Genomic DNA, 25634 nt, shown 5'->3' with positions numbered 1-25634 from the left:
GTCTCATACAGGCAACACTTCAAATTTATCTTCACTATCACGAACAAAAGGAACGAAATCTGACTGCCATGATGATGGTTAGCGCGATTTATTTTTAAACTGAAAATATGCTGGCGCTGAGTATTGTGCCTACAGTGAAAGGCAATGTTTTCAGCACAAAAGAAAAATGCTGGAGCTCCCTGGGTTTTCTGGGGAGTAATGGGATTCCTGAGCTCCAGCTCTGTGAAAGAACAACCACCGCGTTAGCAACTTGGAAGACTCACGCTCCCCCTTCTGCACGACTTGCAGACGAGCAGGGCCCTGGTTTCCTCTGCCCAGACCTGGGGCCCATCCGCCTCCGCCTCACCCCTGCTGGCCGCTTCCAGAGCCCTGCTCCAACCTCAGCGAGGCACCTGCCCGCTCGGTCCCAACCCTCTGTCTCCTAACCTTTGTCATCATGGGGACAGAGAGAGGGGGTTGCGGGGGGCCTCCCGGGCCCTCCTGTCCAACACTCACAGCTGCTGCTGTCACCTGCAAGTGACGCCCTCCTAGGTGCCTCCCCACCTGCTCGGGCTGGGAACCAACACTGGGTCCCACGTGGGTCCTGGGAGGTGCCGCCCTCCCCCCCCCCCCCGACAGCGGCTCACAGCACTTCCAAAACCGACACAGTCTCCCAGGACTGAGGTGCCTGACCACCCACTGGCCTTCTCGGATCAGGCCCCCTCTGTCCACAGCGATGAGCATCCCCGCCAGCCCCACACCTTCCTTCCCAGAGCCCGGAACTGCAGCCCGCTCACTCCTTCCACCCCGCGGTGCGTCCTCACCCGAGGCCCCTCTGTGGTGGCTGCTGAAACCTTCCACAAGCCCCAGCTAACTCAGACCCCGGCTCCTCTTCCATCCTCTCTTCACAGGCAGCGACTTGGGCTGGGCTGCTCTGACAAGACTCTCAGCGTCTATGCATTCATTCATTCACTCATTCATTCATGCGTCACCAAGCGCCCCGAGGCAAGCACCCGGGAGAAGCGGTGACAGCGGCAAATGTGTGGCTTTTATAGAAACAGTCAATTGGACGGGAACATCTTGCTTCTCCCCAGAGGAAACGGGGAGTGTGATGTAATACTTTTTGAAAGCCTGAAAGGTTTCAGACTAGGAACAGTAAAAGAAAGGAAAATATCAAGAAGTCAAGACGAGGCTTGCATACCAATCTCACCTGTTTCTATAGGGGGTCCTGGCAGCCAGGACCTAAGTTCGTTTTTGAAAAAAGTCAACACCCACATTTAAAAGCTTTAAACACAATAAACACTTTTTAATCCCTCTTAAACAATTTTGGAAATAACACAAGTGCCATTCAATTAACACCATCCCAGCTATGTTACTAAATGTACCTGTCACATTAATAACACTTATCCATTCTGAGTGTTATGTCAAGGGTACATTTTAAAGGACTTGATTAATCACAATATAAGCAAAAATGCCTAAAATAATTTAGATGAGTCTTTCATCGGAAGGTCATTTGAGTGATGTACACGAAGTTTTAAAAATGGGAAGGTTAAAGGGCGCTTTATGGGTAAGGCAGAGCGATAATGCTCAGAATGCAGCAGTTTAAGACGCAATTTTCTGCCTGGCATTCAAGAACTCGGTGACATTTCCTGGCTGCCACACAGATATCACCCTGTGAGAAAGGAAAGGCAGCTGATGACTTTGCCACCACCTCTTAATCTCAGGCTCGTACACCCTATCTGGTAAAAAAAAAAAAGATCATAAATATATCTATGTATCTATATGTACGCATAACGGTTTGAGGCTCTTCGTGTTCCTGGAGCGAGCAGACGCCATTGGGCTACACTAGCACATGACCGGGACCAATGGAGACATTACTGGCACCCGCTCGAGCAAATCGATGAGCGACGGGTGACAAGTGATACTGAAGTAAGTTCCTAATTGGTTTGTTTCTTTTTATCTCTCTAAAGCCACTTTTCACTTATTCTCCAGTTACCTAAAACACTGATAATTACCTTAATGCATAAGTTCTTCAGTAACCTACTGTATAAATTCTAAACATTCTGCACAATGCTTTAAGGTCTGCTCTTTCCTAAGTATTATTTTTCCCAGCGTTATTCAGAATTTTGTCCTTCCTCCTTATAATTTTTTTTTCTTTTTGGGTCACACCTGGTGATGCACAGGGGTTACTCCTGGGTCTGCACTCAGGAATCACCCCTGGTGGTGCTCAGGGGACCATATGGGATGCTGGGAATCGAACCCGGGTCGGCCGCGTGCAAGGCAAACCCCCTACCCGCTGTGCTATTGCTCCAGCCCCTCCTCCTTATAATTATAATAGCATCTACTTAGTATTATTTTTCTGCCTTGTTTGATATGGACTGGAGCGATAGCACAGCAGGTAGGGCGTTTGCCTCGTTCGAGGCCGACCCTCTTGGGTTGATTCATCCGTCCCTCTTGGAGAGCCCGGCAAGCTACTGAGAGTATCCTGCCCACATGGCAGAGCCTGGCAAGCTACCTGTGGCGTATATAAAAATCAGTAACAAGTCTCACAATGGAGATGTTACTGGTGCCCGCTTGAGCAAATCGATGAACAACGGGAAGACAGTGATACCGTGATTTAAAAAATGTAGGCCTAACACACTAAGAGTTGTGTTTTAGGCAGACAATGTCACCCAGGGAGTGACAGGGCACCTCCACCAATGCCCCGAGGCCTTCTCCCGTTCTCTACTCCCTTAGCTAGTCCCGTGTCAGGCTCCGTTACCGCCGGTCCTTTGCTAGCACTCTGCATTGTTTCCTGCACATGAGACAGATTATCCTGCATCTGCGTCTCTGTCTATGGACTCACGCAGGGGTACCCCTGGAGATCATGCAGTGAAACGCACGCTTCCAGCTTCCTCATAGGTAAGCACCGCACCGTGTATATACCCCACCACCGCTGCCCTATTCCTGAGTCTGTTCTAGGGCATTCTGCTTGTCTCCAGATCCTGGCTGCTGTGAATTAGCACGCTACAATGAACATAGGAGTGGAGGCGATCGTTTTGGAATACCATTCTGGGGTCCTTGGAGTACGTGTCTAGATGTAGAATCACTGGGTTACACAGAAGCTCCATTCATAGCATTAAAGTTGTTCATGATTGGGCCTCAGTCACACAGTTCTCCCACACCCACCCCTCCACCAGTGCACACTTCCCAGCGCCAGTGTCCCCTGCCCCCCCTCACCCCAATTCATAGTATTTCGGGGCACTTTTATGTCGATTTCCACAGACAGAACAAGACAGAGGGGCCAACTGTGGGGAAGGTTCCCTTTGCCTCACATACAAGCTACTGCTGTTTCGCTTCCACCCCAGGAGAGTTCCGAGCACTCGAGTCCACCCCACGCTAGCTGGGACCGCTCCCCTTTATTCCACCCTCCATACCCAGTCTCGGCTTCTACAAAGTGGAACAAAACCAGAGCAACGGCCTCCTTCCCCACCACCCCACTGCAAGCCTACCTACCCCAAAGGGCCTCGGAGAGAATCGAGTACCTCACAGTACTCACGGCTCAGTCGCTGGGGCTACGTCTTCGCTAAGTTCTGGCTAAACCTGAATGTGCCGAGTCAAAATTCTTGGGTGGAATAAAATTGGATCATTTCCTTACTTTAAAAATAGTTCTTGGGGCTGGAGCGATAGCACAGTGGGGAGGGTGTTTGCCTTGCATGCTGCCGACCCGGGTTCGATTCCCAGCATCCCATATGGTCCCCGAGCACCGCCAGGAGTAATTCCAGAGTGCATGAGCCAGGAGTAACCCCTTTGTATTGCTGGGTGTGGCCCAAAAAGGAAGAAAATCGTTACTAATCAATGAGCTAACTGATAATTCAAATCTAAAGTTTGGCCTGGCCCGTGCACTGAGGTAGAGCAAATGCTCTGTAAGTGTGAGGTCCTACATTTGATTTCCAGGCAACACACACATGACACATTAGAAGTTAATGCAAATGGGGCTGGAGAGATAGCATCACAGGCAGAGCGTGTGCCTTGCATGTGGCTGACCTGGGTTTACTACCTGGCACCCCACTTAGTCCCCTGAGCCTGAGCACTGAGCCAGGAGTAAGCCCTAACGCATCACCAGGTGTGGCCTTGAACCCCCCCTCCAAGTTAATAAAAATAAGATTCATGTTTAAGTACTTTATTTACTAAAGTTTTAAATACTTTACTGTTAAATACTATACAGAAAGCACTTCTAAAAACGCGTAATAAAAATGATCCCAGGGAATATTTTAGTGGTTTCATTAATATGCATATTTGAAAAATTGAAATCACCTGCACAAAAAAATTACTTATTTTTAAAGTCTTTGGATGGCTTTTATCATAAGATTTAGTGGAACACCAACTCAGAAACATGTCAGTAGTCAGAAATATTTTTGGCATTTAAAAGCAATTATGTGGCATTAAAAATATATATATAGCCTAGAATTTCATTAATTCAGACAACTTTATTATACCCCGATGAATGCTCATTAGTAATGTTTTATGTAACATCCATTAAATGGAAGCTGACTACATCCAGTGGGAAGGAAGCAAACAAATTAGAAAAAGTTGAATTTCAGCATTTTCTTTGTTTTGCTGGGCCACCGCTGGCAGCTGGGGAGAGGCCAGAGCCCTGCCCACTGCGCTCTCTCTATGGCCCCCGAGTGATGTCGCTTTCCATGCGGTCATGTAACACTTTTCAAAATTTACCCTCGGGCCAGAGAGCTAGGACAGGGAGTAGGGCACTTGCCTTGTATGCAGATGACTCGGGTTCAATCTGGCACCATGCATGGCCCTCAGCCCTGCCAGGAGAGACCCCGGGGCAGAGTCAGGGGGAGCCTGGGCACAGCCAGATGTGGCCCCCAACCTATTCCCAGCCCCGCCCAAATCCAGATGAATCTTTCTCCTGCCCCTCTCCCAGCAGTGCTCAGGGATCACTCCAGGCAAGGCTGGGGGGACCGTATGGGATGCTGGGGATCAACCCCGGGTTGGCCCCGTGCGAAAGAGTATCACAGAACAAAAGGATCAAGTCCAAATGGCCTCTCGGCTAGGAGATGCAGAAAGTGCTCAGTCAGGGTGGAACTTAGCCAAGGAAACCACTCCCTGGAGCCCCGAGAAACCTCACGTCCGAGGGGCGGTGGGGCGGGGGGCTCTGGGCCAAGTGCAGGCCGAGCGCCCAGTTCCCATGGCCGGACCCCGAGGGCAGGGACAGTTTCCTGCCCCAGAGCCGAGGCCCGGCTGGGGGCCGCCCATCAGCCACAGGCTGCTCTGGATTCACTGAACCCGCCCTTCCCCCCCAGGTGGGCCCTCACTCTCAGGGTGCAGGTCACCCTCCTCGGGGCAGAGTCCCGGGGGCCTGCGCGGGAAACTGAGCAGGAGTGGGGTCCCACTTTCCCAACTCGGTGCTGGCGAGAGGCGATGCTTCCTCCGGCAGGCCGTGATGCTCGGGAGTTCAAGTTTTCTGTCAGTTACCGGCCCCTGCCCCCCCCCCCCCCCACGGGCCACATCTGACTTCCTGTACATTCAAAAGAGCTTCTCAGTAGCTGTTACTCACTCACTTGAACTTTAACAGCACGAGGCCCGTGACCTCTGATGTCATCACGCCTCAAACACAGTCTTTGTTTAAAATGTTCAGGGAATACATTTCAATGGGTCATTACAGTAACTAAGTTTAACATGCAGGCTATTTTAAAGCCGTGTTAAAATATATTGGTGCAATTCAAGCAAAACTTTTACAGGGGATTAAAAAAAAATAGTGATTCCTGGAGTTCTCCATATACTTCAAATTTTCTAGCTTTGGGCAGCTTAGGGGGAAATTATGGATCTTGAAGAATTAAGGGCATCAAGTAAAAGGCACTGGAAACCAAATTTCTGTAATTCTCTGCTTCTAAGTCTGGGCGTTCACAGCCTCCAGTCATGATATGAAGCAGTGATCGTCAACTGCACAGTTACACAATTAAGGTAATTTCCTTTCGGCATCTCTTGGTCACACACAAAAACAAGTAGAGTGAGTCTCACTCTAATTGCTCCCAAAAAACCCCGAAGTAAAATAGTCACATTAATAAGATTTTAAAAAGTAGAAAGTACCTGTTCTTTAAAAGAAAGCTAAAATTTCATTCAAAGGTCATAAAATCACAAGGCTGCTAGCAGCTCTGCAGGGAAAGTACTGCTCCAGAAATGGCAAAATATAAGTCTTCCCGAATTACATCTGTGCCATAAATGACATTGGTCCATTAAAATGGGGATGAAGCTATAAACAAAATAGCGACAGTAAGAAAAACAAAACAACAACAAAACAACCTACTAAAGCCTGGATCTTGAAAGAACATACATAATGCTTCCAAAACAATTAGGTAATTCACACGATGCACATAAGGAGGCAAATACTGCTAATAAGAAATAAATCTTAGAGGTTCTCTGCTTAGCCTAGTACAGGACAGAAGAGACAATTCAAATTTCCTTCAGTGCCAGAGTATTGTCTCATGAGGATCTGCTGCTATTCTAATGCTCCTGTATGTTAGCTTAAGAAAACCTCCTTTGAATCACATCCCCCAAAGAACCTAAACAGTTAAAGAATTAAATAAGTGTCAATTGCAAATAATTGTTAAGTTGGACTAAGCACTCTCCTACTGTTTAATAAAAAGCATATGTAACAAAATGTGGTTAACATTTCCATAGGAACTTCTGAGAATTATTCACTGAGTTCCCTTTTAAGGAAACAAAACCCTCAAAGTTCCCTGCTCAATAAGTTAAAAAATCCAAACAAGATAAACAAACCAAAAAAAAAAATTTCCATAGAAATCCTTTGGCTTGAAGGCAATTCATAACCAAGAGGCATCTATGTAGCTTTAAGTTAGGAAGAAACTAAGAAAGGCTATTTCTCAGGCAGCTGAAAATGCCAGGTCATCTGAAAACCTCCAAGCTTCCCCCAGCATCCCACCAACACTTCCGAGGCAAATCCTTGGCACCGGGCACTATACCTGGCCCTCGGGCTAGCAGGACCATCCACTTGGGGGTCATCAGCAGGAGGAGAAGGGACAGAAAGACAGCGGCTCAGTCAGCTGCCGGCTGGCTGTCGAGACCACAGAAGTCTCGAGGATTACTCACCCGCCTTTCCCCAAATCAGATTCGCAGACGAGAGACGTTCCTCCCCAGGCTAAGGGCTCCGGGAATGAGGACGCGACCAAGTCCTTTGTCCCTGGGCTGTGCCCGCTGGCGCGGCGGGGACCCAGCCCTGGGAGACGCTCCGTGCTGTCAGCCCGGCCTGCCACTCTCCACTCTGTGAGTCTGACACCAGGCTGACGTCACGCCCCAACTTGTCACTGCAGCCGCGAGCTGGAAGCAGCTTCCTCTCCGAGAGCCCTGCTGGGATTCTGCACGCCTCCCCGCCCGGGCGGCAGCGCCGGGGCTGCGGTCCCCGCACGCCTGGCACCGCCTCGGCGCGGCACACACAGGCGGCTCTTGTCAAGAACGGAGCCCACAGCGGTTTGAAACGGCTCCTCTGGAAACCTGCCCCGTGGCTGTCTCCAGGGTTCCCAAAACCTCCCCGGGGCCAGGGAGGCACAGGAGGGCACATGCCCTGGACGCGTGGGGGGGGGGGGCCGGGTCCCACCCCGACACTGTGAGCGCAGAACTAGGAAGCACACCCACGAAAACCTGGGCTGGGGGGCCAGGGCGACTCCGCAGGCTGCGGGGCGTGCTCGAGGCCCCCCGTTCCAGCCCCAGTGCCACACCAGCACCCCGCCCCCTGCCGCCCCCGGGAAGCCCCCAGCCCTGCAGGGCCCCAGACCTGAGCCTTCAGGCCCACACAGAGTGGCGGCTGCTCCCAAGCCAAGAGAGACTGATAAATGAGGGAGAAAGGAGGCTCCCCTGCGAGGAGCCGGCCCCGGCCCAAAGTGGCACCAGCTGATGGGCCCCGCCCACGTGCCAAGCGACAGACACTCTCCTCTGAGCCGGAAAGACTCCAGCCACGCCGGGCTCAGAGTCCCCTTCGGGTTGGCAGCGGAAGTTAGGGGGGGAAGGGCAGGTGGTGACCAGAGACGGGGAAGGGGCCGAGCATGCTGTAACACCAGGGGGGACAGCGCCCTGCCCACGGCTGCATCCCTCCCCGCCTCACTGCTGCCGGCTTAGCAAGGACGGGGGCCCTCCCACACCTGACTGCGGTGCTCGGCGAGAGGACTCGCTCCTGGCCGGGACGCAGCCAGAGGCCCCGGGTGCCACCTGCACGCAGCGCTGGCTGCTAAGACGGGGCTCAGGGCGTCCAGGGGGCCCAGTGGGCGACTGATTCAAAGCAGGGGCGAGGATGGGAAGTTCCCGGGTGTCCAGGGCCAGCTGGGCCACCGGGGGGCACTGCGCCCAGCAAGCCTCAGCCGGACCCGCGGGTACTAGGGCATGCACCCCACCCACTGTACTGCTGGTGCACATGTGCCTGTGTGTGCATGTGTGTGTTGTGTGCACGTGTGTGTGTGTGTGTGTGTGTGTGTGTGTGTGTGTGTGTGTGTGGCGCAGCTGCTTGGTGCTGACCCACAAACTAGCTCTGAGGTCAGGTGACCAGAATCCAGTCCCAGCTCCCCTTGCCCAGCGGTTCTCTCCCCACAAGCAGATGACTCAGTTTCTCTGCGCCTCAATGTCCTTTTATGGAAAATAAAGACGATAATTTAAACTCATGGGATTTTTGAGAAAGTGGCACAGAAAAAAGAGAAAAGCCACAGACGCCCTGGTCACTGGCCACATGACGAGCGCTTAATTAAACGGTAATGGATCCGCCTGCCCACCGCCAGGCCCTGCCTGAGCTCGTGCCCGCCACTCCGCAGGGACGCGGCCAGGACTGACTGCCGACAAACCCCTCAGAAGCCGCCGCGCTGCAAATAATCTCTCTACGATGCCACGGACACGAAAACGGTCAGATACGTCCATCCGAGTTGCCTTACACATTAAACCCAGCGTGTAACATCACTGGTGCAGAAATCACTCCCTTCACATGAGGCTGCTTAGCAAAACAAACAAACACACACACAAACAAACAAAAAAACAAACACAAAAACCCAAACCGTTTTGTCGTGTGGATGGAGACACGGCCAGGGGGACGAGGGGTCTGCACGGGCTCGGGAGAAGGAGCGAGAGGGGTTCCTTCCCGTCCGTGCCCCGGTGCCAAGGTTCTGCACTTCTCAATCGAGTTCAGTGTGTAGTTCTCACACGAAGCAGGTTAGTCAAAACACAGTCGACAAAGGAGCTTCCCCCCAGTTCTGAAAAGAGCAAAGCAGAGCTCATCCCCCTCCCCCATCAGCATAAGGATGACAACCCCCCTCAAGAGGCAGTTTCCCAGTATCCCGGCGGGCCCGGCCTGGGCATCTTTATCACTGCACGTTACGAAACGATCCGAAGGCAGCCGGCCCCGTGACAGAGCTGCAGCCGAGTCCCTTCCCTGGCTCACGCCTGGGCGTGGCAGCGCGGTCTATGGCTGCCAGGAGAGGAATAACCGTTAAGGAAGCAGGCGGAGACCTGCGGACAAGCTCTGGGAGGCGACCAGGAATTCTGAGCTCTAACAAGAGCCCCCGCAGGCCCCGGGCCCTGCCCGCCTGCCCGCCCGCCCAGCAGGACCCCAGCGGGGGAGAACGGGGTCCGCATGCACTGGGAGAGGGATGGAGGCTCGGGGCTCCCTCTCAAGGCGGGACAGCCCCGCAGTGGCCGCTGACTCGGAGAGAGAGGCCGTAGACACATCACTGTAGCCTAACCTGGTCTGCGGAGCGCGGAGGAGGAAGTGGCCATGTGCCCGGGGAAATCTGGACACGGCTCCAGCGAGTCAAGGACAGCTGGGCCGGGGGTCTGCAGAAGCAGCTGCGCTCATTTCACACCTGCACACGGTGCCAATTAACAGCGCCGCGATTCATTTAAGGACAAACGACGCGCCCGTCAGGCAAGTCTCGCCAGTGTCTTGTAAGGTTCTGCCTCGTTTTCCCCAGACGAGCGCCCCGTTCTCTCAATTCTGCCCAGAACGAATTTCAGGGAAGGAAGGGGAGTGCTGGGACCAGTGCATGTGGGACTGAACACCTTGTGGGTGCTGCCAGAACAGTACAGGGGGCGTCAATCCTGGGACCAAGTTGTCGTTCACACCCCCAAAGAGCATGTCAGTAGGGGTGAATACAAACGGCTCTGGCTAATCAATACAAACCAAAGTGAGAGCAAGATCCAGTCGAAAGGGCGTCAATTACACGGGCATTAGAATCGATCATCTTTTTTCCCTGTTGAGCTATAACACTAACTTCCAAACTACCTTCAAGTGTCTGGCTGTATTTCTCTCTCCTCTGAATACTGAACTCCGTGACTATCTCTGGATACCGCAAGACAATTGCAGTTGGGAGGGAGGCGGGAAAAGGGCTCTGAGAGGTGAATCATTTTTAACAGGCTCTGAAGTCTTTCTTTTTGGGTCACACCCAGCAATGCTCGGGGGTTACTCCTGGCGGTGCTTGGGGGACCATATGGGATGCCGGGGATTGAACCCGGGTGGGCCATGTGCAAGGCAAACGCCCTACCCAATGTCCTATCGCTCTGATGCCAGGCTCTAGTCTTTAAAAGCATTTCCCACCTAAAGCGCTACCCTTCTAGAAGAATTTCAAATGAACATATGTACAACGAATGTATCTGAAATATAACATTTATTCGTGATGTACTTTGATGGATGGAGTGAAAGACTCGCTCTGGAAATACTTATGTTTCAAGAAAAACCAGCTTAAAATCCTAGCACAACAAAGAAACTCGGTATCATTTTGATAAATAAGAAAACCACCACCGCACCAGGAGTAAGAAAACAAATACTAATTTAGCTCTAGCGTTCTTGGCTAGGTCTACCCTGTGGCTGGATACACACTGCTGAATATATTTTGAGACTCATACTTTCTACATAAATTGGTTTCCATTTTGAGAGAAATCATAAAATTCCACGGGCTTCCGATAGAGCCCGATTTATCAACAAAACATCTATTATTCAAGTACCAAGTGATTCTCGACTTGTACCATCTGCCTGGGAGATGCACGTCTGCTTCTAATGTAGGAACCAGGATCACACATGTGATAGCCTTGGCTGGTTTTTTATCAGCAAAAAATAGGCCTCAAGGAAACTCTGACTCCAATGGCTGCTTAGTGCATTTGGCTTCATGTGCTCGAATAAGCAGGAAAACACGCTTGTTTGAAAAGTTTTACAGCCGCAGCGGAGAACAGAATACATTCTGGAGGCGGAAGACTGAGAGATGGCCCCGGGACCCGGGAGACACTCTCGTCTCCATAAGTCACTCAGCAAACGGCCTTGAGGAACGCATCTGCATGTAACGGGTTATCCTAGCCCAGCCATCTTACATTACAGGGGTCCCGCAGTGGTTAATGTAACGAAGGCTGTCTCCGGAGCCCCGTGTCTCTGAGCTATGGGTGTTCTCCGGAAACAAGCAGGTTTTAACTTCCTCCACTTCCACACTCCCATTTCTGGCACTGGAGGTAACTTCTCTGCCTGTTTTTACACCTCACTGGTGCAAGTTCCTTTGCCCACAAGTTCTTTCTTCTTTTAAATGATGTTAGAGATTAATTGGAAATGTTACCCATGTTGCTTTGCAGTGCTAGAAAGAACAAACAACCTGACAGAGAATTAATTTCCTTGACTACTGATAATAAATTCTCTTTTCTTTTTTTGCTCATTCAACAAATACTTTAGAGCGTATGCCTACGATGACTTTCTCTGATTTTGCTAGTTCCTGGAGAATTAAAAGAAAGAAAGGGGAAAAGATACCCAAGCTGACAATGGATAAATAATCCAAGAGTATATATCCGAGATGCCACATAATTCGAGATGCCACAACTGGATTCTGGGCGCCCGGCGCTGGGTCAGAATCCTGGATGAAATCCCCAGGGCCTCCCTGGGTTCAGCTGTTCCTCTCGAAACACGGGCAAAACAACAGCACCTTCCTCCCAGGGGGCTGTTAGGAGGATTCAACGAATAAAAGCACTAAAGCTGTATAATCGGAACCTGACCCATGATTGGAGCTCCTGAAACACTGATCGTTCAGGAAGACGTGGATCAAAACAGCCGAGACGCTACGCATGGTGGCGCATGGGTCCTGTGACGGGTGGGTAGGGACGAAGAGTGGAAAGCAGGTCGTGATGGATATGGGCCCTGCAGGAGCAACGAGAGCCTCCTGCTCTGGCCGTGACGCACGGCTTAGGGACACAGGCGGGGAACAGGGACATAGGCGCATGGGCTGTACTGGGCCGGCCCGGGCGGGTACTCGGGAGAGAAGGGGTGTGGGCAGGGCTGGGGAAACGCCCAAGAGAGCAGCCTGGGGAGACAAAGGGAAAGTTATCTCTTAGTATTCTTGTTAGTTTGGGGGCCACACCCAGCAGTGCTCAGGGCTGGGCTTTGCTTGGGGACGGGCCACGTGGGACGCCAGGGTCAGCCATGTGACAGGCAAATAGGCAAATGCCTGCCTGCTGCACTCTCTCTCTCTCTCTCTCTCTCTCTCTCTCTCTCTCTCTCTCTCTCTCTCTCTCTCTCTCTCTCTCAGGCTGAATGAACAGGCTGGAGGCGAGCTGGGGTTGCTTCCTGGGTCAGAGACGAGTGAGCACACAGATGCCTCAGCGTGGGGATGACAAGTTCACGTGCTGTGTGGGCTCAGAGTGAGGATGTGCCCACGAAGGCTCAGGAGTGCCAGCCTGCGGTCACGGCTGCCCCCGCCATGCCCGTCCCCCTGGTTTCTGCTCAGATCCGCTGCAGGCAGCAAACACACATCGACGCACGTCCCCCAACTCCTGCCTCACCGTGCAGGTGGGCCTGGGCCTGATGGGGCGGCACTGTACAGCCCCGCCCCGTGTGGGCCCGGCACGCACATGGCTCTCGCTTCCGACCTGCTCACTCCTTGGCCGAGGCACTCTGGAAGGAGCTCGGGTCTGGACTGCCATCCTAGAAGGACTGTCTGTCTGTCTGTCTGTCTGTCTCACTGAGGCCACTTTCCTCAAGAGAAGAAACTTGAAGAAACTTGCCCGGCAGCGGGGCTGGAGCGATAGCACAGCGGGTAGGGCGTTTGCCTTGCACGCGGCCGACCCGGGTTCAAATCCCAGCATCCCATATGGTCCCCTGAGCACCGCCAGGGGTAATTCCTGAGTGCAGAGCCAGGAGTAACCCCTCAGCATCACCAGGTGTGACCCAAAAAGAAAAAAAAAAAACTTGCCCGGCAGCTGGCAGATTTCTCAGCTGGGGTGCTGGTCACTTGGACCTTATTGGCACGACTGACCACAGCTCTTCCAACAATGCCGTGAAAGTGAGGGGCACCCGGAGCCCGGGCACGGTCACTGTAAGTGGCAAAAATGCCCCTGCCCGCTCCTTGGGTCTGTCAGCAGGAAGTCAGTCAAGGGAGGGGTCTTTCCGGGGTGAGAAGCACGGGGTGTGCGGGTCCCGTCCTACTTCCAGCAGAGGGAAGCTGATTTCTCCGAGGGTTGCCAGCGGCCAGTCATTCTCTGCAGGGACAAACGCGCTGAAGACTTGCCCTCTCCCTGGTCCTCGGCACTTGGTTCCTGCCCAGTGATCATTTCCATTGCCTTAGTCTGTTCTCCATCCTACCTGCCCTCCAAAGGATAGACATGACAAACTCTCAGGACCTATACTGCAAACCATAATGTCAGAAGGAGAGAGAGAGGGGTAGGGGAGGAAGGGAGAGAGGGAAGGAGGGAGGGAGAGAAAGAGAGAGAGAGAGACTTCATTAAAGCAGAGTTCCCCAATCACTCTTGGACCTATGTGAGATGTGGCCAATCGAGTACCACACGTCCTACCATACTTATCGTAACCACTTTCTTTCTCCTAAAGTACTTCCCATAGCTGCTGTTTGAGTCTAAGCAATATTAGAAATAATTACAGATATTATAAAAGAGAAAATGCACACACATACAGATACAAAATTGCAGACAGTGGCCACTAGTTATATTTTTTAATAGGCAATAAATTGAAAGGGAGGCAGGCAGGAGTTTCAACATATGAAACGCCCCCTCAGCCCTGTGCTCTTCCAAAGCAACTAAGAAGATGCAAGTGCTTCCAGTACTAAGTCTGTCTAGGGCTCACCAGCACGGGGAATGCTGGAAATAAGTTTTTCATGGTGAAATGACCGCATTCAAAGCATAAGGATGGCTATACCATCCCTCAGTGTAGAGAAAACCTTGAGTCTGGCTTTTCGGCAGCCAAATGCCTTGGGACCAGTGGCCCGATGCTGAATTTACTTGGCTCTTTGGTCCTTTCCAGGAATGACTCTCCTATCTGCCGGGACCCATGGAATCAGGGTGAAAAGGGCATCAGAAAGGTTGCAGACGACAAGTTCCAGGCTTCTAAGATGAGTTACGGTGTGCGGAAAGCTGTAAGTCTACCAACCCCCAATAAAAATAACCACGGAGGGGGCCGGAGAGATAGCACGGCGGGTAGGCTGTTTGCCTTGCTTGCCCACCCGGGTTCCATCCCTCATGTCCCAAATGGCCCCCCGAGCACCACCAGGAGTGACTCCTGCGTGCAGAGCCAGGAGCAAGCCCTGAGCATCCCCGGGTGAGACCCAAAAAGCAAAATAAAACAAAATCATGGAAGAGGGTGAGGGCAACCCACTTCCTTTACTGCAAGAAATTAGACTGGTCTGGGCTGAAGACTCGGGGGCCGTGCGGGGCAGGCTGATCCCCGATGCCTCAAGGCACGCACGGCCACACCGCCACCCTCCGACTCAGAAATGGCTCCAAGCTAAGCCTCGTCCAACTGCCACCGAAGCGTTCCAGCTCCAACGCTCGGAGACCCGTCTTGGAGATCCCGCCGTACTGTCAGCCCCGTGCCAGCGCAGAAGCCGACCATGGGAGGCTCGTGGAGTGCCAGCCCAAACAGTCCCATCTCAGACAACGGCGTCACCAATGCCGATTGTGCGAGACAATTGTCACAGGCTGACTTTTACTGATCTAACTTCCGACAATTCCATGTGCCTTTGTGGTGTGACAAGCGACTCGGAGTCCGTGTGTTCGTGCCTGCTAAGGGCGCAGGCTGGGGTGCTGGGTGGGAAACTGGGGACACTGGTGGGGGGGAAGGACACGCTGGTGTTGGGGTTGGTGTTGGGACACCGAGTGCCTGAAAAACAAAACACCTGTATTTTTTAGGAGCAACTTGGTAAGTCCCAGCGTTATGATAAAGAATGAGCCAAACGGGGGGCCGGAGCGATAGCACAGCAGAGAGGGCATTTGCCTTGCACGCGGCTGACCCGGGTTCGATCCCCGGCATTCCATATGGTCCTCCAAGCACCGCCAGGAGTAATTCCTGAGTGCAGAGCCAGGAGGAACCCCTGAGCATTGCTGAGTGTGACCCAAAAAGAAAAACAAAAAAAGAATGAGACAAATGAAGAGGAGGCACCTGACAGCTCCGAAACGGGGAGGCGTCTAGAGGGCGCTAATCCAGGACCCCTGACCACAGGAGGGCCGGCTCGAAGAGCACTACCGGCCCGGGTGGCTCTGATGTCACAGGCGCCCTGTGCCCACAGTTGAGCGGGGACACCGTGGACACACCCTTGGCTACTGCCCTACCTTAGAGATTCCACACAATGCAGTAAGTGTAAAAAAAAATTAATTTAATTAAATAAAGGTTTTTTTTTTTGGCAGTTTTTGGCCACACCTGGTGGTGCTCAGAACTTACGCCTGGCGGGCCTGGGGGGCCATATGGAGTGCCGTGGTTTGAACCCGAGTCTGCTGTGGGCTCTACCTGCAGTGCTACAGTCCAGCCCCCGGGTCTTAAGGTCCCTTTCCTGCTTGGGGCTCCCATGCGGGCCATTCGTGGGACTCCCCGTGCCATGCACAGAACAATCTCAACCACCCCAACCTCAGATCTTTCCCCCACCAGCTAGACAGTTTATTTTATGGAGAAATGTTTCTCTTAGACAGCATTTTGGGAACTGCTAGGAAAATCAATTTTTAGATAGAGAAGAATATTTTTAGATAGAGAAGTAACAACGTTACTTATTAGGGCTGGAGCTGGAGCCATAGCACAGCGGGTAGGGCGCTTGCCTTGCACACGGCCGACCTGGGTTCGATTCCTCCGCTCTTCTTGGAGAGCCCGGCAAGCTACCAAGAGTATCTTGCCCACACGGCAGAGCCTGGCAAGCTCCCCGTGGCATATTTGATATGCCAAAAACAGTAACAACAAGTCTCACAATGGAGACGTTACTGGTGCCCACTCGAGTAAATTGATGAACAATGGAGTGACAGTGCTACAGTGCTACTTGTTAAGGACTAATGAAATGAGAATAAAGCACTTCCTGAACCAAACCCTCATCCACAGTGCCCGTGATCACTAAATAAAACATCTGGAAGATCTCTACAAGTTACCAGTAACCCTTAAGTTTTAAAAAATTTGTTCAGAGTGAAAGTCTGACTGTGCTCACAGCTTACTTCTGGCTTTAGGGATCACTTGCAGCAGGGCACAGGGAAGCCATATGTGTTGCCGGGGATCAAAAACGGGTCAGCCCGTATAAAAACCCAGGTATGCGGAACCCGTGACTGAGATCTTCAAGCCCATTCAGGTTGAGACTGGGCCTCCTACCCCCATCTCCCCAGTTTTCCAGTAGCCTGGCAGGTCACACCCCTAAACTGCCCCTGGCGCCATGTAATCTCATCAACAACCAAGACCCAGAGACTACGAAATAAAGCTCCCGGAAGAGAGTGACGCAGAATTTCCTGGAGTGTGAGGCCGAGTCTTATACTCTAGCCCACTTACGTACCAAAAGTAGCACACATTTGTTTTGTTTTAACATGCTTGCTTGTATTCTCTTATATACAGGCTTTAATGGCTCCAGAACGAAACACAACAACCTTCACACACTTCCCTCTCATTGTGGCGGGAAGGTACTCGGTGGTGGGATTGGTGTTGGAATATTATCTGCAGTGAACTATTGTGAGCTACTTTAGGAAAAGAAAATATATAAAAAAAATTGTAAAAACAAAACAAAACAAACAAAAATGAGCAGGGTCAGCCACATGCTATTGCTTTGGCCCCGAAACGGTTTTAATTTACTCCCCTCCCCCCCAAAACAAAAGACAAAGGCTGGGATTTTCACCCCAACAACCCAGTCTTCTGCTGGGACCAAGAGGGTCCCTGCTTCCTCCACCCCACCCAGCACCTCCCCGCCCCCCTCCCCATGCCATCGGGACCACACTCCCAGCCTCGGCAGAGCGCCTGAGAATCGGTCTGTTTCTGTTTCCTGTCAACAGCAGGGGTGGGGGGAGGAGGGCGTCGCCTGCTGTGGCCCTGAGGGCTGCACCCTGGGGTGCCCGGCCATGCCATGGCCACAGAGACGTCAGTGAAATCCATCCAATTTTTTCCTGAAGCTTCAGATTTACACCCCCCGCCTCTCCACGTGAAAAGTGCTCTTCCCTCTGCTCTCCCATCTTTCTCCTGCCTGGTTCTCCGGGGAGGCCCCGCTAATCACGCCACTAAAACTGCTTTCTTAAAGGTCAATCAATAGCCTCATAATTGCTACATCAATGGTCTCTGTTTCTTTCTCATCCCTTTGATGCCTCTGTCACTTCTGACAATTGGAAATCTTCACACCCCTGGCTCCCGCGGCGGAACTGAATTCTCCTTAGCTGCAACCCAAGCCTCCTGGACCAATCTTCTGACCCTCTCTCCGCCCCCGTACGGTATTTTTATTAATAACCCTTAAACAAAACCATCGACCCTCCACCCCCCACCCCAATAACTAAGACAGGAACAGCGGCAGCATAAACCTAAGTAAGATTCCCGAGCACTGAGGAGCAAGCACTGTAGAAAGTAGCACTGTCGTCCCTCTGTTCATCAATTTGCTCGAGTGGGCACCAGTAACGTCTCCATTGTGAGACTTGTTGTTAACTGTTTTTGGCACATTGAATACGGGGGCAAATCTTTTTAAATGAGTGGCCTTTGAGTTTTGGGGCTACAAGCCGAGGAGAACTGCTGGATCCTGGCAATTCTAGTTCTTACACTTTTTTATTATTTTATTTTGGGGAATGCTCCACGCTGACGTCCACAGAGGCTGAGCCATTCTCCATTCCCATCAAGAGTGAGTGACGGGGCCCTTTTCTCCACAGCCCCACCAACGACCTGCGTCAGGCCTTCCACACGGGCCACTCTCCCGGGCCAGAGGTGACCCCTCATTGTCGCTCTGCTTGCATTTCCCTGAGAATCAGTAAAGGCAAGCATTTTCCCCAGGCGCCTGTCACCCGCTGTCTCCTCTGGAGGAGCAGCTACGCGCTTCTTCCTCAGGCCTGGGCGTGGGGTGCTGGCTCCCCGAGGCTCTGCCAGGCTCTGTCAGCAGCCTGGTGTGGAGAACTTTCTCCCTTTCGGTGGGGTGCCTTCTGGCTCGGGGCGAGTTTCTTTCGCAGTGCAGCTTTTGGGCTGGATGGAATCCCATTGTTTTCGCTTTTCTTTCCCTTGCCAATGGAGATGAATCACTCCTTGGAATGTTTTTTCTGTGTTTTTTTTTTTTTTTTTTTTACCCAAGGTACTTTATGAACTCAGGTCAAACGTCTAAGTCTTTAATCCACTTTAAATTAGCTTCTCGCACGGTGAGATAATGATCCAATTTCAATCTTTTGCATGTGGCGACCATTCACGTTCCTGGCACCGTAGAGTAAGAGGTTTTGAAAAATTGGGGGTTAGGGGAGAGAAGGAAAAAGTACAGGGGTTAAGGGACTCGCCTCGCACACGGGCAACCCCGGGCCAATCCCCTGCACCAACAGTCCCAAGAAGTGCCAGGGTGGCCCCTGAGCATGGGGAGCTGGGAGCACCCCCCAACATGCCCAAGGGTGGCTCAAAAGCCACATTTTTTGCCCCGACTCTGAAAGCAAAGATGGACTTTGGGTGGAGGGAGTGTCCCCCATGCATCCCCTCTCGCTCGGAGGCGTCCATTTGTTCCTCCCCTCTGAGCTGTCACTTGAGTTGGACAATATGAATTATGCGATGAATATTCATGCCCATGTTTTGCATACACATAACAGCAAATTTCTTGGGTATAAATCTGGAGCGAACATTTGGTGACTCACTGAGAGGAACTACCAACTTAGTTCCCAAAGTCAAGGTCATTCCATGTCCCCACCAGCGACGACAGCGGGCTGCTGACACATGGTAGCCCACACGCACACCGCCCATTTTCCTGAAGCCCTGCCCCCACCCCCAAGATGGTTTGAAGGAATTCACTGCTTCCTTTTCTTTTTTTTTTTGCTATTTGGGTCACACCTGGCGATGCACAGGCATTACTCCTGGCTCTGCACTCAGGAATTACCCCTGGCGATGCACAGGGGTCACTCCTGACTCTGCACTCAGAAATTACCCCTGGCGGTGCTCAGGGGACCATATGGGATGCTGGGAATCGAACTCGGGTCGGCCACGTGCAAGGCAAACGCCCTCCCCGCTGCGCTATTGCTCCAGCCCCAGATATTCACTGCTTCTTATTCTAGAGCTCCTCGTGCCCATTTCTCTGAGGGATAATGAAGTTCAGCATCTTTCCAGGTGGTTACTAGCCTTTGGTGGAGTGCTGACCACTCAGCAATTTGGTCCAGTACAAACTGGGTTTCCCATTGACTAGGGTTTTTCGATGAGTTTCTTGGGTTCCTTGGTGGGGACGGCTTCACACAGGCCAGGCAGGGCCCCTGCCACCGGGCTCCCGGGGTGGAAGGTGCCGAGGGTCCATCATCACACAGCAGCCTGTTACCACAGATGTGCTTAGCACAAACGCTGCACTTCAGTGATAAAGAAGACAAAGAATCCTGCCTCGGCCAAAAATTCACTAGCAACCACCACTGGCACAAGTGATAACACGGCGGTGACAGAGAACAATCGCGCTGTACACAGCATGTGGTACCCCGCACGGAATCCTCGCGGGCGGGGAAACAGCACGTCCCCGAGGCCGGGAGTGAAGGGCGTGCGGGGAGAGTGAGGTGCCGGGGGTCTCTCCCGGCTTCCCTGTCTCCCCCTCGCTGCTTTAGGGGCGTCCTAAGCGGTACCAAGGCCGGGAGGCTTCGCCCTATGCTCGGGGGCGGCCAGAGCTGCACGGTTTCAAGCAAGAGCCCAGGGCGGCGGTGCCAGGGTGCCAGGGAGCAGCGGGGCCACCCACGGAGCCTGGGGAGGGCACACGCAGGGCAACGCGGGGGCACCCACCCCCCGCGCCACCTCCTCAGCCTCCTGGCACGACTTTTAATGCCTCATCTCTTTCCTCCTTGTTCTAGATCCACGCTTTGCTCGACTCTGAGCAAGCGGGCTGAAACCCGCGCCGGAGCACGGAGGGTGTGTGGGGAGAGAGCTCGGCGGGGCGAAGGGTGAGGGACCCCCAGGAGCCGGGCTGTCTCGTCTCTGGTGACGGCTGTCACTATCCGCAGCGCACGTGGCCTCAGGCACTGCACGGCACTCTCCGGGCGGAAATCAGTGCTGTCATGTCTGAGTCAGGGTGCTGGTGAGGGTGACAGTTCTCTGCCCTGCTGCCAGGGGCCTGGGGCTCCACCTCTCTCAGTGGGATGCCTCAGACAGGATGAAGAGAGAGAGAGAGAGGGAGAGGGAAAGAGAGAGAGAGAGAAAGAGAGAGAGGGAAAGGGAGAGGGAGAGGGAGAGGGAGGGAGAGAGAGAGAGTGGGAAAGAGAGGGAGAGGGAGGAAGAGGGAGAGGGAGAGAGAGGGTAGAGAGGGGAGAGAGAAAGCAGGAGTGAGAGGGAGAGAGGGAGGAAGGGAGAGGAAGGGAAAGAAAGAGAAAGGGGGGAGAGGGGGAGGGAGGAGAGAGAAAGGGAGAGAGAGGGAGAGATAGAGAAAGAGAGAGGGGAGAGTGAGGGGGAGGAAGAGAGGAGAGAGAGAAAGAGGGGGGAGAGAGGAGATATAGTGGGAAAGAGAGAGGGGGAGGTGGAGAGAGACAGAGAGAGCGAGAGCGCGCGCTCTTATACACTACTGAAAGTACCATCTCATTTACCTGTCAAGATCCTGCTTCTACTAACTCAATTTTATACAGAAAATTCAAAGTTCCTTTAATAGAAAATGCAGCATTTAGTAGGAAAAACGGGGGAGAAACTGTTTCTGGCGTTTCTCTGAAATTCCTTACAAGTAAGTAACACAAACCCAGCACACCGTTAAGAACTGGATAATAAATTACTCCTCGGGGGGCTGAAGTGACAGCACAGCAGGTAGGGAGTTTGCTTTGCACGCAGCTGACCTGGGTTCGATCCCCAGTTTCCCATATGCTCCCCTAAGCACTGCCAGGTGTTATTTCTGAGTGCAGAGTCAGGAATAATCCCTAAGCACTGCTAGGTGTGGCCCCCAAGCCAAAATATAGATAAAAATTACTCCTCAGCCCCCTAAAAATAACGGCATGTGTGATCTAGTGGTAAATGGTCCACACGCAGTCCCTTTTCACAAGCCCAGAGTGGACGCGGCTCTCCCTTCTGCTGGACGGTCAGTATCCAGACCCCTATTCACACCTTGCCTGCTGCTGTTCTACAATATTGAAACAGCTTTTAGGTACAGAAAAAGGGCAGAGGGAAAAAAGTAATGTAGCCAGCATCCTAAGTCCTCGAGATCATCGTACACGCCAGCTTCATGTGAATGCTGAGAATTAATTACATCAGGAACTAGCAAATATCGCAGTTCAAATCTGTAAATAACTGTAAATAACTTATAAATTTTTTTCCAGCCTTGAATAGAGAAGGGATCACTAAGAAAATGATGGCTGGAGGAACCAGTCGGGATGGGAGATGTGTGCAGAAAGTAGATAACGGACCAAACATGATGACCTCTCAGTGTCTGTGTTGCAAGCCATAATGCCCAAAAGTAGAGAAAGAGTATGGGGAATATTGTCTGCCATGGAGTCAGGGGGAGGGTGGGAAAGGAGGGTATACCCAGGATATTGGTGGTGAGGAATGTGCACTGGTGGAGGGATGGGTGTTTGATCATTGTGAGATTGTAACTCAGACATGAAAGCTTGTAACTATCTCACAGTGATTCAATACAATTTAAAAAATTAAAAAAAAATGTTTTTCCATCCTTATTAACCCTTTAGGAAGTGGAGCAAAGGGGGTAAAAATGAGAAATTGCCGCTGACCAACCGGGCACAGACCGGCTTAGGAATGGTCAGCACTGCTCGCCGTCCAGCTCCTCCTTGCTCCGAGGAAAGATGTTCCAGAACTACCGAGAGCAAGTCACCCCCCACGCAGACGAACGGCGCCGGTTAGCTGTTCACTGCTGCGTTTCTGTCCAGCCACAAGCAGCTCAACCTCAAAGAAAAGTTTCTGGAACGCTTTGAAAAATGCCTGCAGTAGGAAACTCACACTTTCTCATGGACGCAGACTGTGTCTTTAGAGTTGTTCTGACGGAGAAAGCACACCGCCAAGGACGATCCAGGCGCACATCCGAAACACCCCTCCTTTCTGACACGGGAGGGAGAAGCCCATCACCCTGCCTGCAGTGTGGTGGCCGCCGGGCCCGAGTCCAGCTCCCGGGAAACACAATCCCGCCTTCCAGACTATTCTGTGGACTCACTCGAACCCTTATGAAATAAGGAGCTGACGGTGCGGGAGCTTCGCTGGGGTCCCCCACGGCCTCATTCCACCCACATTTCTCCCTCACACTTTAGCCAAGACGGCCACCAGACCACCCAAATACCGATCCTCGGCTTCCCGGGGGGCTCAATCTGCTCACAGGTTCGGGAGGAAGCCCCCTGCAGCCCCCTGCAGCCCTTCCCCTTTGGCGTGAGGGTGGGAGAGGTGCCTTGCACCTGCCGACTCAGGTTCCATCCCCGACACCCCATGTGGGGGTCCCCCAGCGCCGCCAGGAGTCATTCCCGAGCACGGAGTCAGGAGTAACCCCTGAGCACTGCGGGGTGTCAGTTCACTTCAGCTCTTTGGTTCCAACTTCTCCTTGTGGGGAGCAGCTGAACTGTCATGCTGGCCCGCCAGGGGGCAAAGACAGGGCTCCCCGCCCCCTCCCCTGAGGCTGCAAGTCTAGCAGGGGGGCCGGGACAGGAGGCTGTAAGCTAGCAACCAAATCAAGCCACAAATACTCTGTGTGTGTGTGTGTGTGCGTGCGTGTGTGCGCTCGCGCGCTTGTGTGTGTGTGTGCCCAAGGCTAGGGGCTACAGAGCAATCATTCTGTGGCTACCAGGGAGCTCTCAGTGGTTTGGTAAAATTCCCACCAGTCTACCGCGGGCCCCAGGACCATCAGTGACAGCTCTGCCAGCACAGTCCCTCGCCCAGACCAGAGACTTTCCAAAACCCCGGGCCGGCCCCTCACCGTCGGTGCAGGGTGGGGGCTTCCGCTCAGAACTGACGGAAAGATTCGGCTGCGCTGCTGATTTTCTCTGAATCTTCCTTCTGGCCCGCAGCCGTTACTTTTTATAAAGCAGGAGCCGGGATGGGACACCGGGGGCCCTTGCTGCAGGGGTCCGAGCTTGCAGATGGGGACCGAGTGAGGATCCCAGGACACTTCGGAACCAACACGCCAGAGGTAAGAAGTGGGAGAGGAGGCAGGGAGGCTGGGGCCCGGCCCTCAAGAAGCAATCGCGGATGCCCCGAGGCGGGCCTCGGTGACACCTAATAAAGGACCTGGGGCCACCTGGGTCGCATTAGCTCAACATCCCGCCCCTGCTGAGCTGAGCTGGGCTGGGCTGGGCTGGGCTGGCCTGGAACTCAATGAAGGGCGGGAAGGGCTCCTGGCCTCCTCTGCCTCCCTCTGCCTCCCTCTCCCCGGCCTGAAGTCAAAGCTGTTTGGAATTCGGCCTCCAGGGCCCTTGCTTTCAATCTTCCTGTCCGAGGACAAGAACCCAGCGGCAGGGCCCACTCTAACGCTAGGACCAAGGGCCACTGACGCCCTGGGACAATTGCCATGCGGTCCCTGAGGCCCGGCGGCAGCGCCACCCCGTGGCTAGTGACAGGCCCTGCATCTGGACCCTGCTGCCTGTCCGTGAGGTACTGCCGGGAGCCTCTAGCCCTGCGCTTCCTCTTACAGGGTTTCAGCGGCGTCAGCGTTAGTACAGCAGGTCGTGATGCGCCTGTGTGTTGGAACGCGGCGTCAGGAGGGTCCCAGGTGCTCGCCTTGCACCCCGGAGAACCGGAGAACCAAATTAAGGGCTGCACTGGGTGGGTCTGACTGCCACAAAGAAGGCCCTGAAGTCCCAGAGATCTTAGACACAAGTAATTACACCATTCATCTCTTCACCCACCGGGCCAGACACAGCTGGGCACGCAGGTGTCCTGCAAGGACCGTGGAAGCCGGCCAAGCCACGGACGGCTCTCTCGGACTGTCACCATGCATCCATTCCGGCACAGGGCAGAGGCCACCAGGAGATCCTGCTACCCTATCTTTGCAAGTCAGTGTATACCGCTCTGAGCCTGCTGCTTCAAACAGGTTAGGTGGTATTTCAGAAAAAAAAAAATTAATGCAAAATCAGAGAGGTAGGGAAATTAGGCAGAGAAACACTAATTGTTCAATTAGTCTTGGTTTTAAATTTTTCTTATAAACTCATATTTATGACCTAAAAAAATCCTATTGCTTTCCAGATCATTTTTGTATTTTGGTTTTGTTTTGGGGCCACATTGGTGGTGCTCAAGGATTGTTCCTGGTGGTGTTCAAGGATTGTTCCCGGTGGTGTTCCGGGGACCCTATGGGATGCTGGGATTCAATCCAGGTCGGCCTCACACAAGGCAAAATGCTCTCCCTGCTGCAGAATTGCTCCAGCCCTGCTTTCTGAATTACTTTGTTATTAATGTGCTTTTACATTTTTCAACTGATGTCAGATAGGAAATACTCTTTCTAATATTTCTAAAACCGTCCCTGTTCCCTTTCCTTTCCTTGGAGCAAACAGGAAAGAAGTCTGAAATGAAGCCATACTATTTAATTAGAGTTGTGGTCAGGATATTTGGGATTTGTGTTGTTGTGGTGGGGGGAAGAGACCTTCTTACGGTCTCTATAGTTAGGGAGGTGTGTAAGAGCAGTAACACCCTACCTCCAATTCTTGAGTAGCACCTGCCAGGGCGGGGAATTAAATACTGAAGAACACTGGTGATTCCTTTTGAAAAGATGTTCAGTCTTGGTCCCTCAGTTACATAAGTTTGCATAGTACTGTACCTGAAGACTAAATATAAGTTTCAGCATTTTGAAAAGTGGTTGAATTTTCGGGCAGATCACAGTAAATTTTCTGATACTTAGACAATGGACTGGAGCGATAGCACAGTGGGTAGGGCATTTGCCTTGCACACGGCCGACCCAGGTTTGAATCCTCCGTCCCTCTCAGAGAGCCCGGCAAGCTACCAAGAGTATCTCACCTGCATGGCAGAGCCTGGCAAGCTACCCATGGTGTACTGGAGATGCCAAAAACAGTAACAACCAGTCTCACAATGGAGACGTTACTGGTGCCTGCTTGAACAAATCAATGAACAATGGGACGACAGTGCTACAGTGCTCTTTTATAACTAAAACCACGTGAGCTCTTAATCTAATACTCGACTCTGAAAATACACTGATCTTTTTATTTAACCTCAAAAACAAGACATGAATCAAACGATGAGGCTATGATTCACAACAGCAAATCCTCGGTTCACCTGATTACAAATACCACTTAAAGCCGTATTTTAAAAATCAGTTCTCTGCAAAGTAATCTAG

The 25634-nt window shown here is 52.4% G+C and overlaps 1 protein-coding gene across 12 annotated transcripts in view; it reads right to left on the bottom strand.

The window, feature by feature from the left end:
- The window catches only part of PLEKHA5 (pleckstrin homology domain containing A5), a 205309-nt gene that overhangs the window by 102482 nt on the left and 77193 nt on the right, over nt 1–25634 (bottom strand). The window contains exon 1 of one of the 12 annotated variants that reach the window (XM_055118305.1): nt 7090–7270. The exons of the other annotated variants lie outside the window; for them this stretch is intronic. The gene's annotated coding sequence lies outside the window, so the exon portion shown is untranslated. Of the gene's footprint in view, nt 1–7089; nt 7271–25634 lie in introns of those variants that run through there. 12 annotated transcript variants of the gene reach the window in all.

This window comes from Sorex araneus, chromosome 10, assembly GCF_027595985.1.
Source record: "Sorex araneus isolate mSorAra2 chromosome 10, mSorAra2.pri, whole genome shotgun sequence".
Classification (NCBI taxonomy): Eukaryota; Metazoa; Chordata; class Mammalia; order Eulipotyphla; family Soricidae; genus Sorex; species Sorex araneus.
The sequence above is the reverse complement of the archived record's forward strand: the minus strand, read 5'-3'. Positions and strand labels throughout refer to the sequence as shown.